Here is an 18,567-nt window from a genome sequence, read left to right as displayed (position 1 = left end):
GCATTTCCACTAGTTCAGGGATTTCTTCATTGACAAAGAAGTGTAAAAATGATGAATATGGGAAATTTTTCCCTAGACTTTCCTTGGACTTGACCAGAATTCTAACTTTGATAAAATTCTTAAGCACCATTTTTTCCATTCTGTCCAGGGATGGTGAATAGATGAGCCATTTGAGAGTGTTGGGGGCCCCTAGTGTTACAGTTTTCAAGCTCTTTTCTGTACTGATAGTCAAGCCCAGAGCTAGAAACAACTTCTGATGAGACCACCTAGGAATGATTCATTCCTAGGATGGTTGATGCCTTTGTCACAGTTAAAAGGTCCCATCTGTCTTGGATGACCATAGTCCAATTCTATAGTAACAGAGAAATCTGATTACCAGTCAGACCTGTTGAGGAGAGAGCGCAGACACTATCAAAATGAAGATTTCTCTATTCCAGATTTATTTGGAAAAATGTGAAGAACACATGAACCTCCCACCCCAAATCTCTTGAAGTGAGAAGATGAGGGAGACATGGCCCTGCTGGCAGGGATTGTTACCCTTAAGTGCTGTGGCAGCTGACTCCCCCAAAAGCAAAAGCCATTAAGAGAATAACCATTCTCTTAACTTAGTTCAAAATATTTCCCAACCATGGATGAAGCCAAATGGCACTTCAGGCTACTACTGAAGAATCAATTAAATTAGCTGTAAACCTAAGAGAGTCCTAGGGACACTCATTCAGAGCCATAGTGGCTGTGAGGGTTGGAAGGATTCTTTAGGTAACTGGGACTGGACAACCAGGGCATACCTAATTTGAAGTATCCATTCCATTCAGGTGCCTTCAGACATACAGGCAACTGCCCAAAATGACAGAAACTGTCTGTCCTCTTTTCTTCATCAAGGGAGGAGAAAAACTGGAGAGGGAGAAAGAATAGAGTCTGGATAGCTGAAAGGTGCCAAAACAAGAGTTTAGTATCAGGTGCCATTCTACCTGAAAACTGCATTGGAAGCCTAATAGTCTGTGCCACCAGCAAGTAGGGCATAACTTAGCACAGAAGGCCACAGCTGGCCATGGCAGTATAGCTGACCATAGCTTAGAATAGTGAAAACACAGAGTACCAGACTGGCCAACAAAGTCTGTCTGTAGAAGTCAGAATATGCATATGCCTGATTTGTGCACGTTTCTGCTGTTCCAGAGCGCTCACTTATATAGACTATAAGGAGCACAAAGCCACCAATTTTTATGCTCTTATTTAGTGAATGGTTTATCTGTTTATTAGATCAGTCAGAATTTTTCTAGCTTTGACAGAAGAAGAATAGTAGAATAGGTATCGCTAACGTATTTGAGTGTTCAAGTCACTATGATACAACATATTAAACTAGGCTGTAGCTTTCTGAGGGGCTTTAGCAGCAGGACAGTTGTCACCCAGCAACAGAGTCTTAAATAAGGAAATCATGTCAAAGAAAAGTTTAAGGGATGAAATATGCGGAAGTAGAAGATAGTGCTCTGAATTGAAAGGAGGCTTTCCTCTCCCACTCTCGATTTACACAAAGACAGGTGAGTGAGGTGGGCCAAAAGTCTGCCAGAAGACTAATTACACTGGCTATGTAACATCGATTGGACAACATCAAGGAAGCTGAAACCCAGGCAATGGATCTGGAGCACCTGGAGAGCATAATGAAATCCCATCCTTGAAAAATAACCATGATCAAAAAAAAAAAAATCACCATTTTATGTCAAAGAGTATTTTCAACCATGAGCCAGAGTTATCATTTTGTGAGAATGGGAAGATGGGAACTAAGGATGTTTCATGGCAGTGGAATGAGAAAAGGTTACTTACTGTACATGTAGTTCTTTGAGACATGATGTAGGTAGGTATTCCACTTAGGTGTGTGCACACTCAGCACACCACAGATGGAGAAATTTGCTTAGCAATACCTGTAGGGGGGGGGGTGCTTGCATCTCATGGCAATGACCCCTCCCATGGCTTCATGAAGCAACGCCGCCCTGACTCTCCCTTAGTTCCTTCGCACTGACCACCCGGACACAGGACTCCGATTCAGAGGGGATGGAGAGTGGGTCGTGGAATACATGTCTACATCACACCTCGAAGGACCAGAGTTACAGTAAGTAACCATTTCTTCTTCTTCGAGTAGATGCAGCTATGTATTCCACTTGGATGACTCACAAGCTATGTATTCCACTTAGATGAGGCTCAGAGGCAGGGCTCAGAGTCTACCTAAAAAGGACTGCAGGACAGCTCTACCAAAGCTTGCATCCAGCCTGGAAGATGCGGTTATAGCACAATGGTTCATGAATATATGTATCGACGACAATATAGCACATCTGCAAATGTCCAATATGAAAACCTCACTGAGGAATTATATGGATGTTGCTTGCGCCCTCGTACAATGAGTTCGCTAACACTGAGGGGACATAGCTGCAGCTATTTCACATGTCATCTTGATGCATGATGTTATCCATTTGGAGGTCATCTGCAAAGAGACCGTTTGACCCTTCATGCGGTCTGCATATGACAGAAAGAAATGAGGCAAAGCACAAAACAGTTTAGTCTTGTCCAGATAAAAGGGTAGACATTGCTTAATATCTGCTGTATGAAGATGTTGCTCCCCAGGAGATGAATGTGCTTAGGAAAAAGGTTAAATAAATATATTACCTGGTTCAAATGAAACCAAAAGATCACTTTACAATCACACCCAATTTTTTTGTGTAAAGTCACCTTGTCTTTGGAGTATTGTGTATAAGGAGGCTCTGCCATCAGAGCCTGCAACTCATACACTCTCATTTTGAATGTTATCACTATCAGGAAAGCAGTTTTCCTACACAAGAGCAGAAAGGGGAAAGATGCTAGGGGCTCAAATGGAGCCATCAAAGCCACTAGGACCATGTTTAAGTCCCAAAGGGGAACCAGATCTTCGATAAGAGGATGTAAATGAAAAAGCCCTTGTTACCATGGCACTGGACAAGACTGATCTTCCCTGAACAGGGAGATGAAATGCCAGTACTACCACCAGATGCACTTTCAATGAACTAAATTGTAGCAGGTACTCCAAGATACCCTGGATAAAGCTACCATCGGTTGGATTCCTCATGTACCTGATGTATTTGTTGAGGCCAGGAAAGTCGAGGATAGGTCTTACCCCTCCTTTGGATTTGGATACCAGGAAATACTGGGAGTAGAAGCTGAGATCTCAGTGCTCCAGTGGAATTGGCTTCACCACTCCCAAAGCCAGCAGAAAATGGTTCAACATGAGGAGCAGAACCGCGTGAGAGGGGTCTCTGAAAAGGGATGGGCAGGGAGGGTGGGGAGGAGGTGTGGAGAGGAACTGGATGACATAACCTGATTGGATGGTGTTTAAGTCCCAGCTGTCGGTGGGGATCGAGCCCCCAACATTGTGAAAGCAGGCCAGCCTGTCCTCAAAGGGGGGAGAGGAGGAGGAAGGAGCAATGACTGGAACAGTGCTCTAGATCAAGGAGTCAAAATAGGCACTTGGAGGGTGCCAAGGAGGGCATGTGGACTGGTCAAAACCCACGTCCAACAGCTGTCTCCTGTGGGTTCTATCCCTCTTTCTGGGGTAGTCCCATTGCCTTGGGGCAGGAAAAGCTGCCCAAATATGCGCTGTGGTTGCTGCTGCTGCAGTTGTTGTTGAGCACTGTACTGGCACCTTTGCACTGCTGGCAAGTACCGCAGGGTAACCCTGGAGTCCTTGCTGGAATACAGCATCTCATCAGATTTGTCTGAGAACAGCATTTGGCCATTGAAAGGCAAATCCTCAATGGCTTGCTGAACATCGGGAGCAATACCCGAATTCTGCAGACAGGACTCATGGTGACTGCAGAGGCCATCATCCTGGTGTCCACGATGTCTAGCATGGACTGCAACAATATCTTAACCACCAAATGCCTGAAATTCTTCTTGTGAAGCCTCTCAGGCAGCTGATCTGTGAACTTTGAGGTAACTAGCCAGGGACCTCCATCCTGACCACAAGACCTGTGTCAATCCAGGTACCCTTAACTGTCCATCAGTGGCTGTCGATGCTGGTCAGGCGATGGACAGAGGGAGGATGATGACCCCGACTCAGATGCAGAGGAGCCTTGGGATCCTGGATATAAGGGCAGAGCAAGACCAGAAGGAGCAAAAGGCGGTCTGAATTGTCCATTGCCCAGAATGAGACAGGAAGTGGCACTGCTGCTGAAAGCAATGCTGTTGGAACCAAGCATGCCAGTGCCAGAAGCAGGGTCAGTCCCAAAGTGAACAGCAGTACCAGCGTGTCTGACAGTACTGATGTCAAGGGCAGTGAAAGTCACCATGGAAACATCAGCGGTGTCAACTGCAGCAGTGCCAAGGTCCCCTGTACCGAACTTCGTATTAGTCCTGCTTCCACACCTGTGGAAGGGGAACATTGGGTGAGGTGCCAACAGACCCAAGGGCTCAGTGGCTCATTCAGATAAAGGGGTTATAGTTGACATAGCTCTGGCAAAGTCCTGGACCAAAGGAGAGGACGGGACTGAAAGGCAGAGGTCTGTAGCTGTCTGGCATGCAATCAATACAGAAGCAATCAGTACCAACATCTCCCTCATCAGTAGCAGACTCGATGGATACCCGGAGACCGGAATCAGAATCAGTACAAGATTTCTAACCACCCTACTTGGTACCAGGGAGGGAAGGGTTAAAGGTACCCACACCATCCCGTACGCTGGCACCAACTCCATGCCGGTCCACATTTTTCCTAGAGGAGGCTGAAAAGTCACCTCCAGACCTGGAGTGTTTTCAGTTGGTCTAAAGATGGCACACACTCCTTGACGGGGGCCCTGCCAAGACAGAGCAAGCACTGTGTGTGAGGATCACTTCTGGGGATCGCTCCCCCACACAAAGGACAATATTTAAACCTGGTGAGGGCATCATTGAAGGAAACAAACTACTACAACTAAAACTACTCTAACTAGCACTATCTACAAGAGAAAAATCTAAACTAGTTGAGAAGTTGTGAGGCTGAGACCACACAGAGCTCCAGCCATGGACTAAGAAGGAACTGAGAGAGGGTCAGAGCGGTGCTGCCTCACATAGCCAAGGGAGAGGCTATGGCCATATGCAATGAGCAGCACACCTCTACGGGTACTGCTAGGCAAATTTCTCCGGCTCAGGTGCGTGCACTCCCAGTGGAATGCACAGCTGCATCTACTCAAAGAAGAAATTAACATTGCTGTGAATTCAGGGATTGCTGCTGCAGAATTTAGGAGTTGCAATCATAAATTTTGTCTCTAGCTGCTGCAGAGTATAAGGGGCTATCCCTAGCTACATGGCTGTCATCAAATGGTGCAAGCATGCCATACTAGGGTCCAGAGATCTTGCCCATAATGTGTACAGAGTACAGAAATTTAAGAGATGGACAATTCTCTAAAAATCCAATGTACATGTTTAATTCCTACTTGGTGCCATTTTCCTCATTGCAGTATAAAACTGAGCAAGTTCAATAAGACCATATGAAACAGACGAACAGTTCTACTGTCACCTTTCTAAACTTCAGGTTTTGGGAGGGGAGCTTCATGGCACCTGGATGCAACTTGTTAAACAAAGGGCCAGCCAAGAGTGAAAAGAAAAATATACACTGTATTTAACTATTTCAGTTCCATAGCTGCAAAAAAGGTGATCTAGGTCCAGTTTCTTTTCCTTTTCTATCCAAAGCACTCTCCCAGGAACAAAAGAAATGAAAAATTAAGAGAATAAATAGTAATTAATATAGTTGTGTAGGTTTAGAGTGGACTAAATTCCTGCGGCATTTATGAAACAGCATAAATGTTTTGAAATAGCCGAGGTACTTTGGGTTGAAAATGAGTTCTGTACTATATATATCTGCTTTTCACCAGGGTCATTAATGTGGTTCATGTAATTAAAAGAATCAAATACAGGCAGTAGTCATTTATCACATAGGTTACTTATAAAAATTGTTGGCAAAAAATTAGATGCTCAGCAGAGGCAAGATTTCACTTTCCTAGCTACTGTGTTTTCTTGCATATCAATGTTGACGTATATATTATTACTAGTATTAGTTAAAGGTGCTCCCCCCTGTTTTGACTAGGAAGATTGTATTGAAGGGGTCTAAGTATTGTGGGACACCTTATTTCATGTCTGACCCAGTGCAAGCTTTGTACAAGTCGATGGATGAAGGGCATGGCAGTAGCTATATTCATAAGTGCAATGCTGTTAGTAGCTCCTGATTTAATGTTCTCTTTGTGTTTCATTATTATAGTTTATTTCATGGAAGCAACTTTACTTTGGAGTAAGATATGTTCAAAAAGGGACTTCCAGCTGATAGAAGCTTAGCTCAGCTGCCACTGGCTGAGCCACAGGAAGATTCCCTTTTGGCTTACTGGTAAAGCAGCTGCCTATGGGCCACAAAGATCCCAGTTTCAGTCGCAGCTGGTAAAATATGTAGGGCACACGTGGAGCTAATCCAGCTTCAGGAGGGGAGATTCTGCCAATTGCTCACTTCCACATCAATTTCTAGGTAACAGTTGGTAACCACCACACATACACTAGTATCTTAGGGCCAGATCCCAGCTATCTTTTAAAGGGATGTTCAGTGGACAGGGATAAGAAGGCCAGTCAATTGCAGGACGTGCTCCCCCTCACTCCCAACAATCCACAGAGCAGGGCAAGGGGAGGAAGATGTTGCACCATCTGAAGGGATGTTGCAGGAAGCAAAGTTCCCACTTATTTATTTAGGCAGAACCGTTTGCAACTGCTGCAATGCAGGGAGGTGCCTCAATGGCCCAAGTGAGCATTAAGGAGGTGGCAACATTGGTGGAAATAGGAAGGGAAGCCTCACAAGTTAAAAACTAAAGTGGACATGGAAGTCTCCCAGTTTCACATGAACAGTAACAGGCAAATTATTATGCAAAATCTCAGATTGCTCACTGAAAAACAGAAACTTGTTTCCTAGCGTTACAACAGAATTTCTTGAATGCTTTGTATGCACAAAACAGCCAAAGAACAATCACTACAAGCAAGCACTTATTAACCCTCACCGACATAGCAAACTTGAATAGAACCTAATTAATCATTGATTTGCCAAATGTTGCCATCTCTTCTCTGAACAAATTGTTAATAAGCAGAGGGGAAAATTCTTAACTTTATTTGTATCCAAAATTATTAACAAAATTTTACAGAAAATGTTTTGTTATGGATATCGGGCATTCAGACTTTGAAATTAGCATGGCATTGGTTGGTTAAAAACTTGGTTGGAAACTTTCTTGGCTGTCAGTCAGTGTGGAGCAGAGGATAGGATATAGTTGTGTAGATGTTTCTAAAGAAGCTGTGGTATCCAGACTTCAAAATCAAAGAGAGAGACTATAACTGGGATCTCTCAGTTCTGCCTAGACATTGCTCCAGGTATTCAACACTCTGTTAGTGCATGTGTCCTTACTTTGCTTTTAGGAATGTCAGGAAAACAAATCTAAGGAGGCGCCCATAATGGCCTTCAGTGATGCAGCTAGATCCCCAACTGCAGCTAGGGAGTTGTTCTTCTCAAGGAGAGCTGGGCCGTACATCAGTAAGGTCGATAGGTAATTTAATTTTCCCATATTAGACCCCAATCCTGCATACCCTTACTCTTGCAAATAGTCTTTATCCAAGAACAAGGTGTGCAGGATTAGGCTCTAAAGCTGGGATTCTCTTTGCAAACAGATAATATTTGTATATCAGTACTCTGTGATGTCACCTGAATATTATCTGTGTACATACCATATGTAAAACATTTTCCCAGTAAGACTTTGTTTTGCCAGTTGTTGGTTCCGCAGTAAGCTGTGTTGTTCCTTCCTTTCTTAGCTCTATTAGTCCACAAAAGCAAAAATCATAGTCTGCTCTGATATTAAAAGTAAATAAATGATGCATGGGGACTTAATAATAATATTACTAAGCACTTATACAGCACTTTATGTATTCAGAGTGCTGTACAAACATTAACTAATTAATCCTCACAGTAACCTGCAAGGTATGCAAGTACTTTCCAAATTAGGGCCAAATCTGCTGCTAGCATAAGGGGCGGCACCTCTGCTGACTTCAACAAGAATTACATTCACACCATTTTGGCCCTAGAAAAAAAAAGTAGAGGTGGTTAAGGGCCTTAGGACATACCATGAGTCACTGGCATAGCTGGAATTAGAATTCACAAGTTCCTGACTCCTTCTCTCATTCCTCCATCTAGGCCATGCTGATTTAACCGTTTAACTCCAGGGCATGTTAACAAGTTTTCTGCAGTTAAATTAAATTGTGTTGCATTGAAAAGGTATTCCTATGTTTACTTTAAAAGATGAAAATGAAAGGGAAATTCCAGTGAAAGAAGAACAATATTTTCCTGTGGTACCAAACCAAAGCTTACTTAATAAATATTGAATTTATCCTATTTGATTTACAGTCCTCACTATCTACACACAGGGTCCTCATTAGAAAGTACTCACAAATAATATATAATATGGGGAATATTCTGATGCACAAGGATAAAAAGAGTCAATTAAGAGACTTTTTATACAAATTACACAGTGTGAGCGTTTATTTCTGAAAGTCTACCCAGGCTTTTTTTTAAAAAAATTAAAAAAGGAAAAGTGGAAAGATGGGAATGATGCAGACAATAGAGCAATGACTGCATGTATTAAAGGTACTAGCGAATGGTTTAAAGGGTGATGGGTGCACTCAGAGGTTAAAAACTAGACATGGATGAGGTTAAATTACCCATGAACCAAAAAGCAATTCCAAATTAGGCTTTTGTAATATAGTTTAGAATATTCTGGGCAGATAGGATAGAGGTTAATAAATTGGAGCAAAAGGAAAGGGGAAAAAAGCCTTTCTAGCTGGTGACCTCAGAAGTGTGGGATGCACCGAGAGAGGATCTAATCAGTTTCAAAAGGGATACAATTTTCACTGTAGAAATTGTAGTCAACATATAGAAAATAGAGCAAAACCCAAGAAGAATAGCTGACACAGTTTTAAATGATCATTGTGGTTAATGATGGGCTTAGCAGGTTCAGGAACTTCATGCAGCACTGAAGAGAAAAGTTTCTTTCTACCTACAGGTAAGTTTTATCTACCCAACTCCCTCCATCCCTGAGTAACAGCTCAGCATTCTTCTCTCTCTTCTTGCTCTCAGATGTGCCTTTTTCACGAGCAATAGCCCCAGAAGAAACTGCAGAGAAACTGCTGGCCTCAAGTACTCAAAATACTCAAGAGTTAAGTCTGGCATTTTTAAAATACCTGAAGGTAGTCTGGTGAATCATGTATGCCACATTCACCCATCTCTAATGATGATTATTATGCACCAACAGCTGTCTATAGTTCAATGGCTGAGAATCTAATTGATCTCATTATCTCCCCCTATATAAGGTGAAGTGTGTCCTCACTTTGTGAGTGTATGGATCCCAGGCTGATGAAGGACCCTCTATGGAAGGCCGGGAAACAGAAAATTCAGTTGTTCTGTTAGTTTGTTTTCATCTGGTTCAAGTTCACAGAAACAAATGTTGTAATAAACCATGTAACCCACTACAATGTGGCTTTTTTCTTGCCAGTTTAATACTGATTAGCTTAGATATTATTCATATGAATATTAATTCTGCAATAAAAAGCAAGAGATTGGAATATTAGTTATGCAATCTTTTGTTACTTCATTTTAAATTATTATTATTAATGCGATTATGTCCAATTTCCCTTCACCTCACTCACCCTGACAGCCTCCACTTTAGTGCCCTATCTCAGGCAGTTAGCTTCTTCTGGAGCCAACAACAATGTTACTCAATTAACCCTCTGGCAGGGTATGCTACAGTATATAAATGGTGTTGCTTCCTTCCCTACAAGTCTGTGTACATCATTTCTGTCATAAATTCTACTATACAGCCCAGGATCCAAATCAACTTTCCAAACTTGGATCACATATATAACAGTGCTAGACACTGCTGTCTCACTGTTGTGTATTGTTCTCCCTGTGTCAGACTTAACTGAAGTATTTATATACAGGGGGGGGGGAAGGAGGAGTGTGAGCATGCACATGTGTGTATGTATTTTGAATTTTAAAAGTTATAGCACTGAAAATAAAAAGACAGGTATTTGCAGAAGCAAAAGGCCCAATTCTCCTACTTACCACGGTGTAACTCCATTGTATTTAATAAAGTTACTCCTAATTTACACCAGCATGAGAGAAGAATCTGATCCACAAGTACAAAATACTCAGGTTTCTTTAGCTTGCCCTTTAGTCCATTAGTTTATCCATGGTCATTGTGTAAAAGATGTAATAAAAAATACCTATTCCTCTGCAGCTATGCTTATGGCAAATCTCTCTTGTTTTTTAAAAAATACTTCTGTTCATTTGCTACTCTACACCAGATATATTTTTAACATAAAAACACTATATTTAATTGGTTATGGATCTCAGTTCTTTTAGCACTACTGGAAATCACACAAAAACACATTAGTACAGAGCAATTAGTACAATGGCAGTAAACAACTAAGGCACTATTAAGCTGTGGGTGATTAAATAGTATTACTTCTTTATTTTTTTATGATATTAGACTTAAAGATGGAGTAGACTTTAAACATATACTCCCATTAGCATTAATATATAATATAAATAGCAGGTGTCTTCAACTTTTTCTTAAGGCAGGATTTAATCAGGACACTTCACTCTATAGAAAGAGGCCCTTTTTTGTTGTTGTTTTTTTGCTCTTTTATATAGCATGTTGCACTATTTCTTTTCTCAGTATACCCAGACATTTAAACAGTAATATTATTTAACTGGAGTTATGGAGTCATACATGGTTTCCTACAGAAAATAATGCTCGTATCTATACCACTATAAAACAAAGAGCTACCAAACTCCCGAACTAATAAGAAATTAATTTATATCTTTGCAAAGAATAAATCGAGCACTATTTGACAAATTTACTACAATGGGATATAACAAACATTATGATAAGTTAGCTTGAATGGTGATAACCTTCAGGCAACATAAAAGAAAAGCATATGACCCAAGGACAGAACCCTTTTGGTGTACCTTTTTAATCTGCCTAGCCCTCACAATCTCTCTGGACTCTGTACTTGTTTATAGATCATCCTCATGGTCTGGCACATCTTTTCCTCTGCATCTGATTAAGTTAACAATGTGCTGCTATTTGCATGCAGATTTGCCAGGCCTTTCTCTACAGCTGCTCCCAAAGACTTGGTCTTTCTCTGTAATGTGATAGCACAGCAGTCAGTAAATGCAATCTTTGTCAAACCCAGGTGTGCTCTTGATTTGGTTCTCATTCGTTCCAAGCAATTTTTCTTTCTGTAGCATTTATAAGGCTCTATTATAGTATAGCCACATCTGGAGCTAAAATTCTTCTATTAATTATATACTTTTACCACTATGAAGAAAAATTCAGAGAGAGCTACTAACATTTATTTTTTGTTCTTATTCATTTTTAATGACACAGTGCATTTTATATTTGCTGATTTTTTTAAAAAGCCATTCCTGATTTTTTTCTTTCCATAAAATAGAAGTAATAGTAATGAAATCTAAATAATCATAATATCAAATAATAGCAACATAAAGTATCAGGCTAAATGTTTTGTGTAACTTTTTATACCTTGCATATAAATGAAATATTACAATAATGTATCTGACTGCATCATTACAGAGTTATATTCTATTAGAATTTTTAAAAATGATGAGTTTAAAAAAAAAAAAAAAAAAAAAAAACCTTAACTCCATTCCCTAGTGGGACACTGGTTCACATCACAGAAGCACCAAACAATTTGTTCCTTCCACAGTCAAAAAAAGCAGAACCAAATTTGATCAGCATGGTGACTTAAATGCTGCATTTTCTTTGTGCAATGAGGGTAATTTTTCAAGATCAAGTTTGAAGTAGATTAGCGTAGAAATATGAGCTAAACCTTCACTCCTATATCTGAATATGGATAAAGGATGCATTCACCCAAGAGCACTGCAAGTTATTTTCTAAGAAAAATTTTCCCTAGTCTTATTTTGAACACCGAGATCATTACAATGCAGTAATAAATGGAAGTTGGCAAACAGCTTTGACTACTGAATATCCACTGAGTAAATGTATGCTTAAAAGAAAATGCTAGAAATCATATCACTTAATTCAAAATCTAATTTATGCTCCAAAAAGTAAGTTTCCCAGGTAAATACTTCCAATAGAAGGGGTCAGTGTGCTTATAGATTTCAGAAGTGTTACAGAGAAATTCCTGCCACTTCAAAAGCTGAATGAACTCCAATCTACTAAATCTCCATCACATAACGAACTCCAGCTCCTGATCAAATAAAGTTTAACATGAACGTAGTAGGTTGGGATCCTGATTTACTGAAAAATCTCCAATTATTTCTCTTGATTATTTGATGTGCTTGTATCAAGATAAAAGAAATGTCCCATGCCACTGCAATAGTATTCATCAATGCACATAGACTATTTTCTAAACTTTTTTTTTCAAATATATTTTATGAATTAGCTTTCACCACAAAAAAAATGTATATGATATACCAATATAGTTCTTTATGGAGGATTTTTTAACATTCTATTTAGGAATAAGCTTTTATTTTTAACTGGATTATTTACACCACATTTACTGCCTGAATCATTTATCTCAGATGATTATGCTGCCCTTAAATATATCTGGGGAAAAGAAAGAATGAAAGTGAGACAGATGCTGTATCACCAGATTACATCACAGGTTACCATGAAGAAAAAAAAAAAAGAAAAAAGAAAAAGTAACTTTTACTTCTATAGTATGCTATTTTAGTGGTGATGGTTTGACTTTTGGCCCACACACATATGCCAATGGCAAGACTAACTCTAGGGACTAACAAAAGCGAATGTGTGTTCACAGCTGTACAGTACACCAATATAGATTACATGTTTTCAGTGTTGCGGCCACAACAGAATGCTAATTAACATACTGGAGTGATGAGAACGGCTGTAAGGGCCTTATTGTTCCATTATTTCATGCAGCCCAGCTGCCTTTGTTTATGTCACTTATCCTCTTGTGCCACAGGTTTTTACTCCAAAAATACTAACCCAATACAACGTTAATATTTAAAAAACAAAGAGGTGGCAGATTGTCATTTTTGTGTCAGTCTCAAACTGCAGAACTGTTAAGCTGTTATGGTTCGGTATTTAGAAATAATTTAACAGCCATATTCAGACACTGCCTGCATTCTAACATAATGGCTGAATACTTGAACCAAGCAAATGCATAACTATCCTGACATCACTTATGAGATTTAGATTGGTCAGTTAATGGAAGTCTTTACCAGAATCAATACCATAACAGCTTCTTGAAACGAACGTGATTTTTTACACGGAGTGCTGCAAACAATAAGTACAGAAATATACTATCTTTGTATACAGCACAAAAGAACTGGGATTTGAAATTAAGAAGCAATTACAGGTTTTTGCAAAGTAATCTTACAGCTGATTATAAAAAATAAACAGACAAAATAAGTGCTTAATAATAAATATCTGGACAGTATTAATATTCTACAATCCTATTATTCCTCTTTTTCTACTTCTTTTTAACAGATGTTTTACCCTACTGGCTTGGTTAACATGTTGCTGATAAGTGTTAATATTGATGATTGTTACAACAATGGTTAAATATTGCAGCAAACAACTTTTTTTATAAAAGATGTAGCACCATCTGACTGTAAGTAATATTAGTTATGTCTGCTGCTTTGATTTCTTTGATTGATTTATGGAGAAAAACGATGTTAAATACTATTATTATTTGTATTGCAGTGGTGTGTAGCTGTCTCAAGCAGGACCAGGCTTCACTATGGTGAGGTACAGAACAATCTCCATATATGAAACAGTCCCTGTCTTGGACTGCTTACAGCTTAAGACCCTGAACCTGCAAACACAACTTGGGCATGTGAGTAGCTTTACTCATGCAAGTAGCCCCATTGAGTTCAATGGGACTACTCACCTGAGTATGGTTACTCACGTGTACCTGTTTTTAGGACTCGGCACAAATTTGAGGAAAGCTGCAACAAGTGAGTATAATAAACGTATAGAAAGAATCAGAGAGAGAAGATGAGGGTAGCAATGATTAGAAAGTAGTTTGGTTAACACAGTTACCAGGTTTTGAGTCTAAGTTTGCCTGTTCATTTGTTTGATATAAACAAAAAGAAAGTATTAATGATAGAGATTTCCAAACAATATATTTCACTAGTAACCGATAGCATGGTAATTTCCTATCAGCCCAAAATATTTATAATGCATTTCTTCCAACCCCACTTCCCTAAAAAACAGTTTTATTTTAGATTCTTAAATTCACCTTTATTGACAACATTGTATAATAGTTAGCAAAATACCCAAAATCCTAAAATATACTCAGTTTACAAGGAATCATAAATTAAATTATAGAAAATCTTCCCAAAAAGTATAATTTCACTAATCAAAGACACACTATAGTGAATGGTGAAGTACACAAAAATCCTGACAACATCCAATTGAGTGAGCAAGTCATAGTTGCTTTTTAATGAGTTTAACTGGTAATCTCAGATAAATGTGGAACTGCTTGAAGTGTCTGTCTTATGAAAGGCAGTAATGAGAGGATTTAATGCTTTCTACAACCCATACTGTTTATAACAGTGAACATACCACAGGTGTGTTAAAATCTAATATATAGTAGTTTCTCAGCTATGACCATTCCCCTACTGTGGACATAACATAGATTTTTTTAATTGGATCCAGGAGCTAGCTCAATTACCCAGCTGCTCAGTGTTCAAGCCCCCAGCTAGTTTATATACCAATAATAATAAACTTTCTATAATAGAAACTCAGCCGATTAAAGGGTATTTTCTCTTAAACTGAAAGTGGACCACTTTATTCCAACTATGTTCACTGAAGAAATTCTGGGATCAGTTCCCTTCTAAGAATTGCTAAAGAATTTCAGAAGAGATACAGGCAAATAATATTCAATTTCTTGCACACATTTTCTGCCATAGGAGGATCTGCTTATCTTATTGTACAGACAAACAATATCATAAATCATCTTTTATAATTCACTGGGGGAGAGGTCTCAGCTTTCTTTTTTAATGCTTATTTTTCAAGCCAAAGCAACTTTCACTCACACTCACTTACTGAGGTAGTGATAGTTCCATCCTGATACATTTTTGCATGCTACAGTCTCATGGATTAACTGAAATTGATATTCACAGCCTGAAACTATTCCCCTATGGATAATACATGCACACATTCATTGTTTTAAATTACAGTAGTTTTTTTAAGGCATTACTGAAATCAAAAAATTTAAATATATCACCTCTCTGCACTGTAAGTGGCAGAAATAATACTTACACTTTTACATTTATAGGGTGAAATCTTAGTTCTATTGACATCAATGGCAAAACTCTTATTGACGTCAATGGGGCCAGAATTTCACGAACAGTTACAGCAGATTTTAAGCATTTTTTCTTTCTAACTTAAGTTTACAAATACGCTATCGAAAACTTACCTTCATATAGTTGGAACTTAAACTGACAGAACTTAATAGCAACAAGGCACTAAAACACTAATAAACTGATTATAGATCACATCAATGGATATCTGAATAGCTGCCAGGCATAATGCATAAGTGACTTCATGTGCAAATCATAAGGTAAGTATTATAATGAGCATGTATGCACAGACAGCTAGAGGAATAGAATTTGGTCACTATTCAAAATAAATGTCTTACGTGTACTTAACTAGGCATTTAATTTAGAATTATTCAGATAGATAAATAGACAGACGAGACGGACAGATAGAATCACTTTTAAGTCTGTATTCACTGAAGCCTAAGAGTTGTGTAATACTGGGCCCAGTCCTGTGTGGAAGCCAAAGAACTATGGGGCTGGACTCAGATATACATCTCCATATGTCTTCCCGGGACAATGTAAATCTTGACTGATCCAAACTCTGCCTCTCCAGCAGCCTCATTCCATAATTTTTTTTATTTTTTTCAAAGGGATCCCTCCCCAGAAGAAAAGTTATCATTCCCTCCAGCCAGTTCTCATCCACAAAACCTTCAGAAAGCAAGAGGCATAACAGCCTGAAACTCACACCTTCCAGGCTAGGAAACTCAAACACAATAAAACCATTGCAAAGTTAGTCATGCTTCTTCCATGGACCAGAATGTCCCTTACCATAGAAAAACCCATGTGAAAAGCCCAGAAGAAGGAAATCACAAAGAGGATCCCTCAGTGGCTATCCAGCCACATCATACAATTGAATGCATGATTTGGATCTCACAGACAAGACTGCAGGGTCCAATCTCCAAACCTCACTGATCACCAGAGATTCATAAAGTAAGCCAGGGTCATTCTCTCAGAGGCCCCAAGCCTTACCTCCAGCTCTGACATACATGGCAGCATTACCCAATTGGAGCCATGCTACCAGGTATTTTCTTCTGGTTGCACCAACCCCTGGACCCCAAGGAGAGGCTGCAGGTAAACACAGTACACCCTTGGGCTGCATTACCTTTTATGAGATTCTCAATGGGTCAGATGAGGTGCAGCTTGCCCCATCTCTTTCCCTAACCCATCTACATGGGCTCCACTCCTTCTCCCCATGTTGACCTCAGACTCTGTGAAGAGGCCTCCACAGCGTTCTTGGAAAGGAGAAGTGTTATGGAGGAGACTGAGCCCTCCTCCATTTGGGAGGAGAGAGATCTCCAAATGGAGAGTCCCCTCCATGAGCAGACACTGGGGGACAATCTGAGCCCATGCTGGGGATACAAGAGAACTAGAGGTTTGGGTTTTCTTTATTTGAGTTCCTTAGTATAAAAGGGAGGATTTGCAGACTGTAGTATGGCTTTGCTTAGAACTTTCATCAGAAACCCAAAGCCAAGTGAAACTCTGCCCAAGCTCATAACTGGGTGCGTGAACCTAAGCTGCAGCAAAGTATCTGAAACTCAGGGCTAGACCCCCAGAGGGATTTAGGTGCTTACATGGCACTGGATCCTCAAAACGTGGATTGGATCCTCAGAACCCCTGCTCAACTACCAACTAACCCTGTAGATCCTTAGGTATCTATGTTTCAGCCAGTAAAGTCCCTTAGGTGTCTAAAAATCTGCCACTGGGTATGTGCACATCTGCCTCATTCTAGGTGCCTGGGCACCTAGTCATGCCTAGCTCCAAAGCGATCCTCAAATTAGGTATCATCCTACCTGTATCACCTGCAGAGCTCGAGTTGGTAGGAAAACTCAGAGTCCCCTAACAAATTGGCCCCATACATAATACCGGAGGAGGATGTGGTGGTGATGCCACCTTTCCCTTCCTGCTCCCAACTCCCACAAATTTTAGCATAGTGGTTAGGGCACTCATCCAAGAAGTCCGAGATTCAAGTTCAATTTCACACTCTGCCTGATGTGGAGCAGGGATTTTTTGAACCCACATCTCCCAGATCTCAAGGGAGTGCCCTAACTAATGGGCTATGGAGTATTCTTGGACAGGTCTCTCCCCGTCTCTCCTACTGAAATTGTTCTACTTTGTAAAAATAATTAAATATTCACTGGAACATAAATAATTTAAAAAATAATTGGAACAGGGACTTGAATGTCGGTATTCTATATTCCAGAGTTCTCTGCCACACTCCTCCTCTTCCTCCACCTCATAAGAGTTATAAGTCCAGGGACTACCACCGCAACCACTACCTCTTCTTCCACCTCATTTTTGTGAGAAAGGGTTTAGGTGCCTAATTCCCTTTCAGGGATGACTTACACATTTTCTTTGGCATTTTCTATTGACTAGCTTAGCTGGCTTCCTAGTTAGCTTGTTGCCTTTTTGTGGATTCCATACTTAGTCACCTAACTCTCCTCATGTACAGCAGAGCCTGGGCACTTAACTCTTTGAGGCTGTGGATTCTGTTAGCTGGCAGCACACAGAAACATTAGGTGTTGCAATGCTGAGCATAAGTCTCCTTTATGGATCTAGCCCTCAGTAGTTTCAGTTTCAGATAAGTTTCACTTAATCTTTGGGTTCAAGAAACCTAATACTCAGGAGCTTTGAACCACAGAGGGAAGGAAAGTTTGGAAAAGTTTGACATGAACTCATGAAAAGCACATATTTTAATTTCATATGGCTATAGTTCAACCACTGATGTCTAAAACCATTTTCCCATTGGTCAGCTAAGTAGTTTCCAATGTTCATAACACACCCAAAGCATGCACCAATAGTCAATTAATGTGCAATGTGTTATGGTGTATTACTACATTATAGCCAATAGATTTTTTTCAGTGTGGTGGATAATCTTGTAACTTAAGAGAGATATTCTGAAATAAAACATTTTGAATTGAGCTGTTTTTGAGACTGCCATGCATGCACAAAAGTGTTACTTTAAACCTCAGATATGTTTATTAATCAACTGGTATTAGCATAAAACTATGTGAAACACTTAGGCATAGGAACCAATCATGCCATGCTTATGGAGGCAAAACTCCCATGGAATCATCAAAATCCTTTATTTAAAGAGCAACAAATAATAAGAAATAATAATAATTAACAAAAACTGCTCAGTATTTATATAGCACTGTGTATGATAA

The 18,567-nt window shown here is 39.7% G+C and overlaps 1 protein-coding gene across 3 annotated transcripts in view; it reads right to left on the bottom strand.

Annotated features, from left to right (window-relative positions):
• The window catches only part of ZNF536 (zinc finger protein 536), a 205,192-nt gene that overhangs the window by 110,630 nt on the left and 75,995 nt on the right, over positions 1-18,567 (bottom strand). The window contains exon 1 of one of the 3 annotated variants that reach the window (XR_010918301.1): positions 11,039-11,209. The exons of the other annotated variants lie outside the window; for them this stretch is intronic. The gene's annotated coding sequence lies outside the window, so the exon portion shown is untranslated. Of the gene's footprint in view, positions 1-11,038; positions 11,210-18,567 lie in introns of those variants that run through there. 3 annotated transcript variants of the gene reach the window in all.

Source organism: Emydura macquarii, unplaced genomic scaffold (genome assembly GCF_026122565.2).
Source record: "Emydura macquarii macquarii isolate MOO-44397 ecotype Brisbane River unplaced genomic scaffold, CSIRO-AGI_Emac_v2 contig_561, whole genome shotgun sequence".
Lineage (NCBI taxonomy): Eukaryota > Metazoa > Chordata > Testudines > Chelidae > Emydura > Emydura macquarii.
The sequence above is the reverse complement of the archived record's forward strand: the minus strand, read 5'-3'. Positions and strand labels throughout refer to the sequence as shown.